This window comes from Palaemon carinicauda, chromosome 23, assembly GCF_036898095.1.
Source record: "Palaemon carinicauda isolate YSFRI2023 chromosome 23, ASM3689809v2, whole genome shotgun sequence".
Taxonomy (NCBI): domain Eukaryota; kingdom Metazoa; phylum Arthropoda; class Malacostraca; order Decapoda; family Palaemonidae; genus Palaemon; species Palaemon carinicauda.
Window position 1 is genome coordinate 103,788,741 of NC_090747.1, and position 15,412 is coordinate 103,804,152.

General features: G+C 45.5%; 1 long non-coding RNA gene across 1 annotated transcript in view; it reads left to right on the forward strand.

Annotated features, from left to right (window-relative positions):
- The first annotated feature begins 235 nt into the window (after positions 1 to 235).
- LOC137617327 (uncharacterized) overlaps positions 236 to 15,412 on the forward strand; it is a 31,095-nt gene continuing 15,918 nt past the window's right edge. The window contains exons 1-2 of the long non-coding RNA XR_011039620.1: positions 236 to 316; positions 4,739 to 4,866. This is a non-coding gene — a long non-coding RNA (uncharacterized lncRNA). The remainder of the gene's footprint in view (positions 317 to 4,738; positions 4,867 to 15,412) is intronic.

Sequence of the window (15,412 nt, forward strand, 5' to 3'; positions counted from 1 at the left end):
AAAAACAAGGATGAGTAAACCTTTTTAAACTGTTGGAATTAGTTTAATTGCACTTATATAAAGTATAGCGAGTAATTCTTTTATATTAGTAAAGCCTACATGATCAGAAGAAAATGTATTTGTGGAAATTGGGATTTTTGGGTAATTTTGGGGATTTTTTATCACGAGTTTTGGGGATTTATAAGCTAACTCGTGTGGCAACACTGACGAGGTGTACTTTAGTCTTTACAGTTTTCAACCATCTGGAGATGTCATGCTTAGAGCCCTAGACATCGTAGTGTGAAGTGTTCTTGTGAGTTAGTGAAATTTGCCCATGGTAAGCCTACATTACATTGCCCTGTAATACAGTACAATAATACCGTATATTTTATATGTGAATTTTGTTAAAAATACCTTTCGAAATGTAATTACCATGAACCCTAACAGGTTAGGCATTGCCATCTCTCTATATTGAAACATCGATGAGTAGGTCACTAAGGCAATGCCTAGTTTTTTCAATCGACTACCCTAAGGTGTAAAGGTATAGCTATTATTAGTATAAGTGTAATGAAGTGTGGAAAGCCAAAGTCTTATGTGACAGATGTGTGTTTGAGGCTCGGGGTAAGGATGGCAGGTTCATCCTTACCAAGATCCTTGGACATATGTCGTACGATGCTAGTGGCATTTTCAAATTTATATCGGAAGCAAGTCCTTTTAATGCTATTTAACTTTCATAACATATTTACTTTTCTGTTTTTAATTTGATATGCTTTTAATCTTTATAATAAATTTGATGGCATAAATGACCTTCGATGTCAAGATGCCAGAGAATTTCAAATCATTCATTCTTTTATGTGAATATTTAAGGAAATATTGGAACAAAGTCTCCTATTGGCCCTTATCTTTATCTATGATACAGTCTCGGTATATACTCATTTTTGTAATAGATTGCCTGGCCCTTCCAGTGTGACGGTCTGAACGATCCCCCAGTCTCAGAATTCTTGATAATCTGCGCATGCGCGAACATTACCGTTTGCCAGTGCATACGAGGTTGATGTTTTATTTTCCTGTAATGTTAGCGTGCGCAGCTCAACATTACCGCTTGCCAGTATATACGAGCTTGATGTTTTATTTTCATGCGAGCGAAGCGAGCTAATGACGGAAAAGAACCATTATACAATGTTAAGGAGAATTCTGAGACCGGGGGATCGTTCAGACCGTCACACCGGCAAGACAAGTGCTCTTGCAAACTAATTAGCCCATGAAATAGTCTCTGTACTTATCCATACTTACCTGAAATAAACATTCTAGTATCCTAAGAGCATATGTAATCTCCCCTGGCCCCCCTCCTGCCTAACCAAGGAACTGTAATAGTAATTAAACACCTGTTTGACCTATCATTATAATTTTATTTTTTAAGTCGTCTCCTCCCTTTCCGAGATTAAATGCTTATTGTAAATAATGTGCTCTGTCCAAATCTGACTTTCATTTCAGGGGCTAATCAACCATTCTCCGGTGACTCGGTCACCTGTCCTTGTCAACCGAGCAGGTTGGGGACCAGGTGTTTAAGTCGGTGAAGAAGAATAAATAGGATACTTTCTGTCTGAATTTAAGGAGGACACATTATTAACTTTAGCAAAAACAGTCGCTAGGATGGTTGTTGCTCTGCCAGGGCTCGCTTCGGTCGCAAAAAACAAAATACCTCAATGTGCCCATGCTCTGGCAAGCGGTACATATAGAGCTGGGCTCGCCCATCCTGTGGGTCATTATATTTGGGATATTTTTGAAAATTTTATGAAGATTCAGGATCATTGAAGTCTTCTGCCAATTGTTGTAGTGGAGGGTAAGGAAAAAAAAATACGACGTCGTTTTCTTTAGGTAGTGGTGTGTAAAGAAAAACCTAGAAAAGCATTGCCTAAAATTCTTTTTGTAAGGTTTGTGGTATAACACTGAGATTTTAAGAAATGATTAATTACGCTTGGGGTACTATTGTAATCGCCATGGAACTTTGCTATGGTTTTCAAAAAAGAATAACTACAGGCTAACTTGCTATTGCACTATAATAAACAAAGCATAATAGGAAAATAATTTTTTTATTACATATGAATGATAATTGGTGGTTTATATTTTATGTCTGTTGAGTGAGTGTTTGTAAGTGATTAGTTGGTTGTTTGAGGGTTGTCAAACTTCCCTATACAAATTTTTCCCAGTGTTAAGACGCAGGGTGATTTTGGGGGTAATTTTTCAGGGAAAAAGGTGCGTCTAATGACACGGGAAATACGGTAATTCCTTGGCACCTTAACGGCACCCGGGACTTTTGCCCCCCACCCTCGTGAGAGTTATTCTTCCTTTCAGATGTGTTGCAGGCTTGGCCGTTGTTGGATGTGGCTGGACCTTCTTCAATGGAAGTCCTTCTTCAGCTCCTTTAGCGGGGTGCTCAGAGGGATCATGCTCCTGCTGCCCCTGTTGATACCATCTCTTCTCCTGTCGATGATCCGGCTGTGTGCTAGGCCCGTCTCTTGCCTTCTCGTGTTCCAGTTTATATTTGAAAGATTTATTTTAATGTTGTTATTGTTCTTAAACTTCTCTTGTAGTTTATTTCCTGATTTCCTTTCATCACTGCTATTTTCACGGGTGGAGCCCTTGGGCTTATAGCATCGTGCTTTTTCAATTATTGTTGTAGCTTTGCAAGTAATAATAGTAATAATAGTTGTCGTCTTTGTTCGAGAGGAGCTTCGAACATTTCCTCAATCTCAAAGTTCTCACTGATACGTTGTCACTCTCAATACTTTCTCTGCTACTTTAGTATCGGATAAAGAGTTTAAGTGTGTAACATGGTCTTTCTGCCTTACTCTCCCACACTGAGAGGTGGAAGGAGCTCCCTTAGTTTTGTGTCACGTCTTGTTGCCAAACCTAGCTTTGAGCCCTTCTCTATCCCGTCCTCTTCATGTGGCCCAGAGAAGTGTTTTTGTGTCTCGTGAGGGCTCTGCGGTACTTCATGAAGAAGAGGTAAGTGTTAATAACTCTTCCTTAGCACTGGCAGAACAAAGAAAAAGGTGTCTAGAACACGATCTCTTTCTGACATTGTGATTCAATCTGTAATGCATACACCTTGATAGCTGAGAAGGCTGAGGTACCAACTAGGACTGGAGCTCACAAAGTCATGGACTAGATCCCACTCTTGCCTTCAAGGGAAGGTGTGTACAGTATGCATCAGACCACCTTCTCAGCCTTTAATCTACAGGAGTACCCGCAAGTCCCTTGATGCTTTTGCCCTTTGTCCTTTGGTGGTTGCTCAACTAGTTGTGTAGCTAACACAGACAGACACATGAGAGACAGTAAGCATCTTTTCTATGTCCAAGTATAGATGCAAGGCTAGAATGAAGTTGGAATGCTTGGGTCTTCTCAATTTTTCTGCCCCCATCAAAGATGAAGCAATCGGAGCATCATTGACTAGATGTGTTTTGTTGCTGGTAAACTACACTTGAGAGAACCATTATTTAGAACCTATAGAAGTTCTCCCCCATCCTCCCAAGACAATGGGTAGGTGATGAAATATAAACCAACCTGTTGATCATCATATGTCAGATGTATAAGGGATCCTTCTTTTGATCTTGTATTTTCTTGGACAGGCCAGGCCCTATCAGCCTTTTCATCCCAATGATAGAGAGATAGGAAGTGGGAACAATCTCCTACATTCCTGTACGGACTAAGTAGATTAACATTTTTAGGGAAGAAAAAGAAACTACCATTTTGGCTATAGAGGACTTGCAACCCACCAATCAGTGAGTCTCTTTACTGTACTTGTAGGACGATATCTTTCTTTCACATAGGAGCAAATCATCCATTATAGAAGTTATCCTTGAAGTTAAACTTTCCTCCTCACCCATCCCTCTGTCCTGAGTTAAAAGGTCATAAGTGAAGAGCTTTTAATAGAAGAGGGGGATAGGACTCCTTGACCTCACTCCCATCGCTTGTTCAAGTGCCTTATCTAAATGATTCATATGTCTGTCCAGCTCAAGCTAATAATCATATTCCCTACAAAAGACTCCGGTTTGTATAGCTAAGAAAAATATAAAATATTTTTAAAATTTGTGGTTTCCGTTGCATTTTTTTCTGAAATTGAGGAACTGCTTTCATGCCGGTAAGGTTATTTATATTTGGAAGTACAGTATCTAGAATCATACAAGTAGTCAGGATTTTTAATATCTGTTGCAAATTTAATATGTACAGTAAATCATATTTGATAGTGTTATATACAAGATTGCTTACATCACCTTTTTTGCTGTTACTGTGTTAATATATATTTTTACTGTATTCATTACCCTTCAACTTATCAGGTTCATTGGGACTTTAAACTTCTATGTAAGAAAAAATACAGTAGTCTACACTTGAGCATTCAAGATATCCCATAGCTTACAGTATTTCCATATAATTTCCAGCCCAAACAATGCTCCACTTTACTTTAATAGTTCAAATCTTAGATATATCAACAAAATGTATAGTCTGCTTGGTAGCTTCGTATAAACTGCCATAGTAATGAAGTTATTGAATATGGAATTCTGTGAAGCTGATTCTTTATTGGTGCTTTTTCTTCTGGAACCTTAACTACAAGTTAAAAGCTTTTGTTTCATGTAATAGCAAAATAATTGTAATTATGATGATAGCTGTAGGCATCTTGCAACCATGGCAAATGATAGTTATAAAATTACTATTTGAACTAAGTTTTGAAGTTATATATATATTTTTTTTATTGCAGATTAACATTTGAGAGATTGCCAGTTCATACAGCAAGGTTAAAAAAAAAACTGAAGAATTTTTTCTAGTAAAGGATTATAAGTAAGATCCATGAAAAGTTTTTCTCAAGATTGCAGCAGGAACAAAGGAGTAAGCTTGAATGTTTAGTAAATATGTAGTATATTAGTGGTGGCATCTGTAAGATTAGAAAATAGAGACAATGGTAAGTTGTTTCTTCTTGAAGGTTATTTTCTGGTGAAAAATGTTGTGAGCTTTAATTCATTAATAATATTGTACAAAGGGAAATTGGGTCTGCATGGGTGTCCAAGTTCCCAACTTCTTAATTTAATTTCTTTTTAATATTCTGCATATTTTTAATAGTTATGATGACATGATTTGCATATCACATATGTTAAGATTGAAATAAGCCTTAAAACCAGGAATACTCTTATTTTCAATATTAAACTTACCCGATAATCATGTAGCTGTCAACTCCGTTGCCCGACAGAATTCTATGGAGGGATACGCCAGCTATCACAATACTAGAAGGGGGTGTATTTACCAGCGCCACCTGTGGCCAGGTACTCAAGTACTTCTTGTTGACACCTCCTCAATTATTCCTCTGTCGTGCTTCCGGCAAGACGTTCTGGGATACGCTTATGTTCTTGGAGTATTTTCACGACTTTGGTGAAGTATTTCTCTTTGATTTCGGCTGTCGCTTTACTGGAAACTTCTATATTAGCTTAGTTAGCTTTTGGAATTAATTTGATTAATTTTGGTGACGAGAGAGTATGAACTCTCGTTCACCTTTCAATGGCCGACCCTTCCCTTAGACGGAAGTGTTGGTGTCTAAGAGAGTATAGACTCTCTTTCTTAATTTTGCTTAACAAAAGTTATAGATTTATTTTATATCTCTCCGCCTCTTATAGGCCTCTTCGATTAACTTCCTTTTATTATAAACTCATTAAAATTAATTTTTATATTTGTTTATATTCGACCTTCCTAATAGTAGGCGGTCTTTTACCGAAGTTAATAAACTTTGAGCCCGTCATTTCGGTTTTACCTGTTAACATATTATGCTATTTCCGCCACAGAGTTTGAAAGATTTTCTTTGACAGTCTCGTACTGTTTTCAAAGTTGAACTAACGTTTTGTTTTGTCTCTGCAGTTGTTGACGTTCAGAACGTTCAACTTGCACTCTATCGTTACGATAGAGAAAGAATGTTCACGGTTTCACGTTGCAGTAAGAGTAACCGTGTCTAGCGTTTTGTTCATTCTTTCTTAACTTAATGGTTTTGATCCTAATAAAGGAACTTTTCAGTTTTTTTCCTTCAACAATAATATGTTTTAACGATATATATGATTGGGCTCTTCTCTCAGGTTCTAAGTCAAGAGAGAGAGAGAGAGAGAGAGAGATAGAGACGGAGGGAGAAAGAGGATAAACGTTTCATTCAAGCCTGCCAGGCGTACGAGTAACGTCGTTATCGTTTTTTGCTCTTCTCCCTAGTCTCTTTAGGGGAAGAAACTAAACGTTTCTAGAGTGATCTAGTGTTTAGTCTCTTTCCAACCACTGAATTATCTTTCATTAGATTTTTCTGTTACATTGTAATTCTGTTTTCGCAATTACTAACTTTGAGAAAGGATAGAATTGCGTATTTCAGGTACAAACCACTTAAAGTTTCGAGTTCAGTGAAATAAGTGCAAACAGAAATCAAAGTGATAAGTGATTAGTGCGTGAGGGTACTTTTGTGCGCGCCAGTCGTCCTCCCAGTCCGGGACCTCTTGCAAGCTCCCAAGCCCAGGGGAGAAGCAATGTCGAAGGGCATAAGGGTTCAGCAGGCCTTGATCGGCGCACAGAAGTATTCTCGGTGGTTGTGGGCGTGTCTTACCGAGACCGTCACTCCCACCCGCAGACGATTGAGCCCTTATTTTGCTCGTCTGCAGAAGAGATTAGGGGAGAAAATAAAGGCAGAGTAACGCTGGTCTCAGGTCTCAAGACTTCTTAAACGTTAAGTCCAGACCTATGCCAGACGTACGAAGTTAAAGTTCACAACCCGAATGCAGTCATTGGGTTAGCTCTGACTCTCCTCAGTCATCAGTTGATTACACTCCGCCTAAGAGGAGTAAGGTTCTGCCACAACAGATCTCTGCTGTTAAGGCTTTACCTCAGCAGAACTTAGTGTCTGCCGACCCCAAGTTAACTCTACTGCAGTCCATACAGTCACAACTTTCGGTCTTGATGCGTGAGTGTCGGGCTGAGAGTGTTGCGCCTCCGCCTCCGCCTACACTCCCCCCCCGCCTATGATCGCTCCGCCTGATCACAGTACCTCCTGCCAGGCGTACGATGTTGTGAACTCTACTACAGTCCATGCAAGCACAGCTTTCGGACTTGATGAGTGAGTGTCGGGCTGAGAGTGTTGCTCCTCCGCCTCCGCCTACACTCCCTCCTCCTACACTCGCTCCGCCTGATCACAGTACCATCTGCCAGGCGTACGATGTTGTGGACTCTACTACAGTCCATGCAAGCACAGCTTTCGGACTTGATGAGTGAGTGTCGGGCTGAGAGTGTTGCTCCTCCGCCTCCGCCTACACTCCCTCCTCCTACACTCGCTCCGCCTGATCACAGTACCATCTGCCAGGCGTACGATGTTGTGGACTCTACTACAGTCCATGCAAGCACAGCTTTCGGACTTGATGCGTGAGTGTCGGGCTGAGAGTGTTGCTCCTCCGCCTCCGCCTACACTCCCTCCACCTACACTCGCTCCGCCTGATCGCAGTACCACCTGCCAGCAGTTCCACCTGCCAGGCGTACGATGTTGAGACACGTGCTGAGTTTGCTGTTCCCTGTGGTGTTCAGCCTCCGCCTTTCTTAAGGCAACCTTTACATTGGGATCAGGAGGATTATACCTCTCTTCCTCCGCCTCCACTTGCTGCTCCACCAGTGATGCAACACTCGGTTGAGGTACAACAACCTCTCCCGTCCATGAGTCAGTTTCCTCAGCTCTTGCTGCAGCGAGCTCAACCCTCCATAAGGCAAGCACCACAACACCTTAGCCTTGCGCCTCAGGAGCCTCAGCTTGCGAGACATTTACCTTGTTCTGCGCAGCCTCTTCCTCATCGCGCTCCGCTCACACCACAGGAACTGGAACTTGCTACTCCGCTTCCGCCAACCGCTCAGCAAGCGCAACCCTTGGGTTCAACCACTCATGCTAGGAGTCAGCCTCCTCCACCCATGCGCCTTCCTTCTGCTTGTCTTTTATTCAGCCTTTGCAGACTGAGCCTCAGGTGTTCCCTCATCGGAGTCTTGAAGAGGAAACCACACTATTGTTGTTCCAGCTCGTTCTGACTCTGCTGTTCAGCATACCATGGTTTAAACCCCATGCAAGCATGCATAAAGCACTCTAGCACTGGTCATGGAATTTCTGAGAAATGTTAAACGCCATGCACACGCTCTGCTTTCCTTTCAGCAGGCTCTGCTTACAGCAGGCTCTGCTTACTACATGCTCAGCATTCAGCATGCTCTGCATTCAGCATGCTCTGCATACAACATGCTCTGCATACAGCATGCTCTGCATTCAGCATGCTCTGCATACAACATGCTCTACATACAGCATGCTCTGCATACAGCATACTCTGCATACATCATGCTCTGCATACCTTACCGCATGCTTCTCAACACATCTTGGGTTGTTGCCAACTCACTAGACTGTCAAGCAGTTTCATAACGTTGCCTTCTAGTCTGCTGCTTTGCACCAGTGAACCCTCACTCAGAGAACTTAGCTTTTCTAGGATAAGGTCCCTGTAGATGAGAAAGTTCTTTTCTCCCTCCTTCTGATATTCCCTTGAGGACTCTGTCATTTGGAGGGAGCCTTTAGCTGCATAACCTCTTATGGACTTTTATTTAAGCATAACATGCTTACAGGGAAGGTAATGGTTACACTTCAGCCGCTAATCCCGTCTGTTACCACACCTGCTCCCATAGACCTTGAGCTGTGTTGCATGACATGCAGTCCAAGCTTAGTCCTTGTTAGAGGATTTTTTGTTTACGGAGTCAATGTGTCACGGGGAAGACGTTCAACAACCAACAGAAGGGACTTGTTGTGACGCAGTGCGGCAACCTCAGCAACCCGTTAAGGAGTTGTCTGTACGACCCAGACAGTCTAGACAGATTCGGGTTGTCACTGTACTTCCTCGCTTGCCCATGATTGACAGTTTACAGACTGTGCAGCAGTATCATGATCTTGTGTCCGGCTCCGTCAGACGACTGGCTTTTAAGAGCTCCCTCAAGTCGTCGCTGTCTGGAGATTTTCAAATGGACTATGGATCTGACCAAGGAACTGGGCCTCCTGGTCAATTTTGAGGAGTCTCAGCTCGTTCCATCCCAGACCATTGTCTCCTTGGGTATGGATCTTCAGAGTCGAGCTTTTCGGACTTGTCCGTCGGCCCCAAGGATCTTCCAAGCCCTAGAATGCATCCAGAGCATGCTGAGAAGGAACCGATGCTTAGTCAGGCAGTGGATGAGTCTAACAGGGACACTTTCATCGCTGGCCCTGTTCATCGAGTTAGGGAGACTCCACCTCCGCCCCCTTCAGTATCATCTAGCTGCTCACTGGATAAAGGACATGACGCTAGAGACGGGCTCAGTTCCTGTTTCCGAAGAGATGAGGTCTACTCTAACGTGGTGGAAGAACAGCATTCTTCTCAAGGAAGGTCTACCATTGGCTGTTCAGACCTCCGACCACCGTCTCTTCTCGGACGCATCGGACACGGGCTGGGGTGCGACACTGGACGGACAGGAATGCTCGGGAACATGGAATCAGGAGCAAAGGACACTTCACATCTATTGCAAGGAGTTGTTGGCAGTTCATTTGGCCTTGATAAACTTCAAGTCCCTCCAGCTTAACAAGGTGGTGGAGGTGAACTCCGACTACACCACAGCCTTGGCTTACATCTCCAAGCAGGGAGGGACTCATTCGAGGAAGTTGTTCGAGATCGCAAGGGACCTCCTCATTTGGTCAAAAGATCGAAAGCTCACGCTGGTAACGAGGCTCATTCAGGGCGATATGAATGTCATGGCAGATCGCCTCAGCCGGAAGGGTCAGGTCTTCCCCACAGAGTGGACCCTTCACAAGAATGTTTGCAGCAGACTTTGGGCCCTGTGGGGTCAGCCAACCATAGATCTATTCGCTACCTCGATGACCAAGAGGCTCCTCTTGTATTGTTCTCCGATTCCAGACCCAGCAGCAGTTCGCGTGGATGCCTTTCTGCTGGATTGGTCCCATCTCAACCTGTATGCATTCCCGCCGTTCAAGATTGTCAACAGGGTACTTCAGAAGTTCGCCTCTCACAAAGGGACACGGCTGACGTTGGTTGCTCCCCTCTGGCCCGCGAGAGAATGGTTCACTGAGGTACTGCAATGGCTGGTCGACGTTCCCAGGACTCTTCCTCCTAGAGTGGACCTTCTGCGTCAACCTCACGTAAAGAAGGTACACCCAACCTCCACGCTCTTCGTCTGACTGCCTTCAGACTATCGAAAGACTCTCAAGAGCTAGAGGCTTTTCGAAGGAGGCAGCCAGAGCGATTGCCAGAGCAAGGACGACATCCACTCTCAGAGTCTATCAGTCTTAATGGGAAGTCTTCCGAAGCTGGTGCAAGGCCAATGCAGTTTTCCTCAACCAGTACCAATGTAACCCAGATTGCTGACTTCCTGTTACATCTAAGGAACGTAAGATCCCTATCAGCTCCTACGATCAAGGGTTACAGAAGTTTGTTGGCAGCGGTTTTCCGCCACAGAGGCTTGGATCTTTCCTCCAACAAAGATCTACAGGACCTCCTTAGGTCTTTTGAGACCTCAAAGGAACGTCGGTTGTCCACTCCAGGCTGGAATCTAGACGTGGTCCTAAGGTTCCTAATGTCATCAGGATTTGAACCGCTCCAATCAGCCTCTTTTAAGGACCTCACATTAAAAACTCTTTTCCTCGTGTGCTTAGCAACAGGTAAAAGAGTAAGTGAGATCCACGCCTTCAGCAGGAACATAGGTTTCACATCTGAAACGGCTACATGTTCCTTGCAGCTCGGTTTTTTGGCTAAAAACGAGCTTCCTTCCCGTCCTTGGCCTAAGTCGTTCGAGATCCCAAGCCTGTCCAACATGGTGGGGAACGAACTGGAGAGAGTACTTTGCCCAGTTAGAGCTCTTAAGTACTATCTAAGAAGGTCAAAACCATTACGAGGACAATCAGAAGCCTTATGGTGTGCTATCAAGAAGCCTTCTCTACCAATGTCTAAGAACTCAGTTTCTTACTACATCAGGCTTCTGATTAGAGAAGCAAATTCTCATCTGAAGGAAGAAGACCTTGCTTTGCTGAAGGTAAGGACACATGAAGTGAGAGCTGTGGCTACTTCAGTGGCCTTCAAACAGAACCGTTCTCTGCAGAGTGTTATGGATGCAACCTATTGGAGAAACAAGTCAGTGTTCGCATCATTCTATCTCAAAGATGTCCAGTCTCCTTACGAGTACTGCTACACCCTGGGTCCATTCGTAGCAACGAATGCAGTAGTAGGCGAGGGCTCAGCCACTACATTCCCATAATCCCATAACTTTTTAACCTTTCTCTTGAATACTTTTTATGGGTTGTACGGTCGGCTAAGAAGCCTTCCACATCCTTGTTGATTTGGCGGGTGGTCAATTCTTTCTTGAGAAGCGCCAAGGTTAAAGGTTGTGATGAGGTCCTTTAGTATGGGTTGCAGCCCTGTATACTTTAGCACCTTTGAGTTGATTCAGCCTCCCAAGAGGAACGCTGCGCTCAGTAAGGAAGACGATCTTATTAAAGGCAGAGTAACGGTTCAAGTCGACTTCCTTACCAGGTACTTATTATTTCATTGTTATTGTGGATAACTGATTATATGAAATATGGGATACTTAGCTATCCTTTAATCTTGTACACTGGTTTTCACCCACCCCCCTGGGTGTGAATCAGCTACATGATTATCGGGTAAGTTTAATATTGAAAAATGTTATTTTTATTAATAAAATAAATTTTTGAATATACTTACCCGATAATCATGATTTAATCGACCCTCCCTTCCTCCCCATAGAGAACCAGTGGACCGAGGAATAATTGAGGAGGTGTCAACAAGAAGTACTTGAGTACCTGGCCACAGGTGGCGCTGGTAAATACACCCCCTTCTAGTATTGTGATAGCTGGCGTATCCCTCCATAGAATTCTGTCGGGCAACGGAGTTGACAGCTACATGATTATCGGGTAAGTATATTCAAAAATTTATTTTATTAATAAAAATAACATGTTTGTATGGTTTCATTGCTATTCTCATTGTAGGATGAATCTAATTAATTTCTAACAATAATCATTACTTTTGTTCATGCAGAGATTGTTACATTAATACATATTTAACTAAGAAATGATAGTTGTCCATAGGTAGGAAACTGCATTAAGTTTAAAGTGAAAACTTATTTTGTGACCTTGTAACTTATTTATAGATGATGAATCTTTCACTAATCTTGCTTACAGGTATTTTGTATTTTGAATTTTTGTGATCTTCATAAATTAATCACACAGTAGTGGTGAAAGTTTCAAATACTGTAGTAAGTAACAATACTAATTATTGTGGTAAAGATATTGCTGTAATAGAATATTTTTAGTATACTATTCTAATGTATGTATGAAACTTAATCCTTTGGAGTGCTTCAGTGCCTTTGTCTATCAAAAACTAATTTAGTCACTTACAATGCTCCAACCCATCCACTTATGGTGATTTAGCCTTGACATTTTAACCTTCAATTCTTTTATGTTCTTACTTTTGAACTTATCACAATATTGTAAAGTAAAATTATTATGGTTTAAATTGCTAACAGATCATGTATCATAGCAAAAATGGTAACTGCAGAATAATATTCAGTAGTAATATTCACTACAAAATATCTGATGTTGAAAGGAAAATTGAAAGCTTAATTTGTTCCGTAACCGAAATACAAACCACGCTATTTACATAGGGTTTACTTTCGGCGTAGCTGAAATGACGAGCCATTAGATTTTAACGAGGGTTAAACTACCCCCGCGCTAGTTAGCACGGGGGTAGGGGAGGGGTAGCTAGCTACCCCTCCCCCCAACACACCGGTGAGCTGCCTCACTTCAATTTTGGCTCGGACGATGTACAGACGTTTCTGTCCCGTCCTCACATATTTGACAGCCTTAATCTGTTTTTCTTTTTCTTTCAGTGTATGTTTGTGTTTGAAGTTGGCCTCTAGCTTTTCTTCCCATCATGCGGAAATGCCCTGGACTTCCCGACCGCCCGTGGAACATTCATGTCGGCGGTCGAGACAGACCCTCACACCCTTTGCCCGCAGTGTCGAGGTCAACGGTGTGAAAGCGATAATGTTTGTATGGAATGTCGGGAGTGGCCTACCTCCCAGTGGAAGAGGTTTGCCTGGCGGCGTAAGAAGAGTTCTAAGCGTGACCGTTCTCTCTCAGGGACTGCCCTGGGGAAGGAAGGCTCCAAGGACTCTTCTATCGTTGCCCGAACCTCCTCCGAAGCTCCCACTCGTTCGGTCTCTCGTGAGAGGCCGCCGAGTGGTAGCGCAGGTCCTTCTTTTGTTTCCCAATCTCGGGGAGAGGGAGAGGGTGTTGCCTCCCATAGTGAGGCAGCTCCCCCTCCTCCTCCGGGGGAGGATTTTATTGATTTTGTGGATTATGACCAGACTGTTTCTAACAAAGATCTTTTCCAGCTTTGGGCTTCCTTGGGGCGTAAGGGCTCACCCTCCAAGGAAGCCCTGTTTGATCTAATCCAGTTGGGGGCAGCTGTCTAACAGTCGCCGGTAATACCAGAGGTAGACCCTCTGGCTATTGTCGACATTTTTGTGGCAGAGGCGTCCGACGGGTCGAGTCAAACCCCAGTTGCTACTGTTGCGGATGTTGCTGAAGGCTCAGGTTCCCCCTTCGAACATCCTTCGAGGGGGAAGCTGGGTCCAACGGTCTCTCCTGCGAGTGTTGCTCCCCCTCGGGAGAGCGCACTAACAGAGACTCCTCTTCGGAGGACCGACGACGGTGATACCCTACCTCGAGGTTGGCTTCGCCGCAAGGCTCGCCCTCCTCTTTGTCGCCGAGGCCTTCCGTCTCCTTACAAGGGAGTTAAGAGGCGCCTTCTCTTCGGGTCTTCATCCTCGTCGTCCCCTGCAAAGGACTTCTCGTCGGGAGCAGACCGTGGCAGTAACATCACTGGACCTCTCCGCAGATCGTTCGCGATCTCCTGTGCCTGCCAGATCTTCCTTGCCTACGCAAGCAACGGTCCCTTCGGGGCAGAAGGGCTTATCCCACAGTGTGGGTAAGTCTCTTCCGCGCCAGGTTTCACCTGAGCGCCCTTCAGTAGCGCGCAAGCGCCACCGCTCTTCTGATCGCCAGCGCCCTCCTGTTCGTCAGCGCTCTCCTGCTCGCCAGCGCTCTCTTGCTGAAGAGTCTCCTGACTCTCCTCACCAGCGCTCTCCTGCTGAAGTGTCTCCTGACCCTCCTCGCCAGCGCTCTCCTGCCGAAGACTCTCCTGACTCTCCTCGCCAGTGCTCTCCTGCTTGCCAGCGCGCTCCTGCTCGCCAGCGCCCTCTTGCGGATGAGTCGCCAGACTCTTCTCGCCAGCGCGCCCCTGATCGTCAGCGCTCTCCTGATCTCCAGCGCTCGTCCTTTGGTCCCTGCTGCACGCCCTGCACGTCAACAGTCTCCTGAGCGCTGTCAACCTCCGGCTCGTCAGCGCACTACTATGCGCCAAGTTCCTGATGGGCGCCAACGTTCGCCCATGCGCCCACGATCTTCGGATCTGGGCGCAGGCAAGGACATTGTTCCGTTGCCTCGCCAGCGTTCCCCTGCGCGTCGACCACCGCCTGCGCGCACTTCTAAAGTGCATGCATGCCCGCGCATCCACGAGACTAAGCCCTCGAGCACTTCACTGCCCTCTGGCCCTGCGCCCCAGTTGGCAACTTCTCTACGCGCCACTGCGCGCCACCCTACGTGTCAGCGATCTCCTACGTGCCCGCGCGATCCTTCGCCTGTGCGCGAACGCTCACCAACGTGCCCACGCGTCTGATTGCCATAGGTCTCCGACTCCCCCACGCGCTAACTCGCCAGTGCGTAGTCGGTCGCCTACTCGCACGCGTCTTCGTTCGCCATCGCTCGCCAACGCGCTTCCTCTCGCCTAGGCTCCACCGTTCGCCTACGCGCCATTGTTCTTCTGATCGCCAGCGATCACCCAGGCCCTCGCGTTCACCTGTGCATTCACGCACACCTTTGCCTGCGTTCCCCCTCACCCGTGCGCCCACGCGCCAACTCGCCAGCACGCCCACGCGCGCCAGCGCGACCCAGCGATTCAGCCAGCGCGACCCAGCGATCCAGCCAGCGCGACCCAGCGATCCAGCCAGCGCGACCCAGCGATCCAGCCAGCGCGACCCAGCGATCCAGCCAGCGCGACCCAGCGATCCAGCCAGCGCGACCCCCAACGCGTTTCCCGCCGGGTTTCGCAGTGCACCCAACCTTGCGAGTTACCGGGACCGCGAGCTTCCAGATCGTCCTCGCGATCGCCATCTCGGAAGCACCGAGTACGCGTCCAGGAGCAGGATTTCGCGGTGACTTCTCCACAGGGTTAAGCTGGCTCCCAAGAGGTCCGTCGGGAAGGCCCATTCCCCTTTGCAGGTGTCT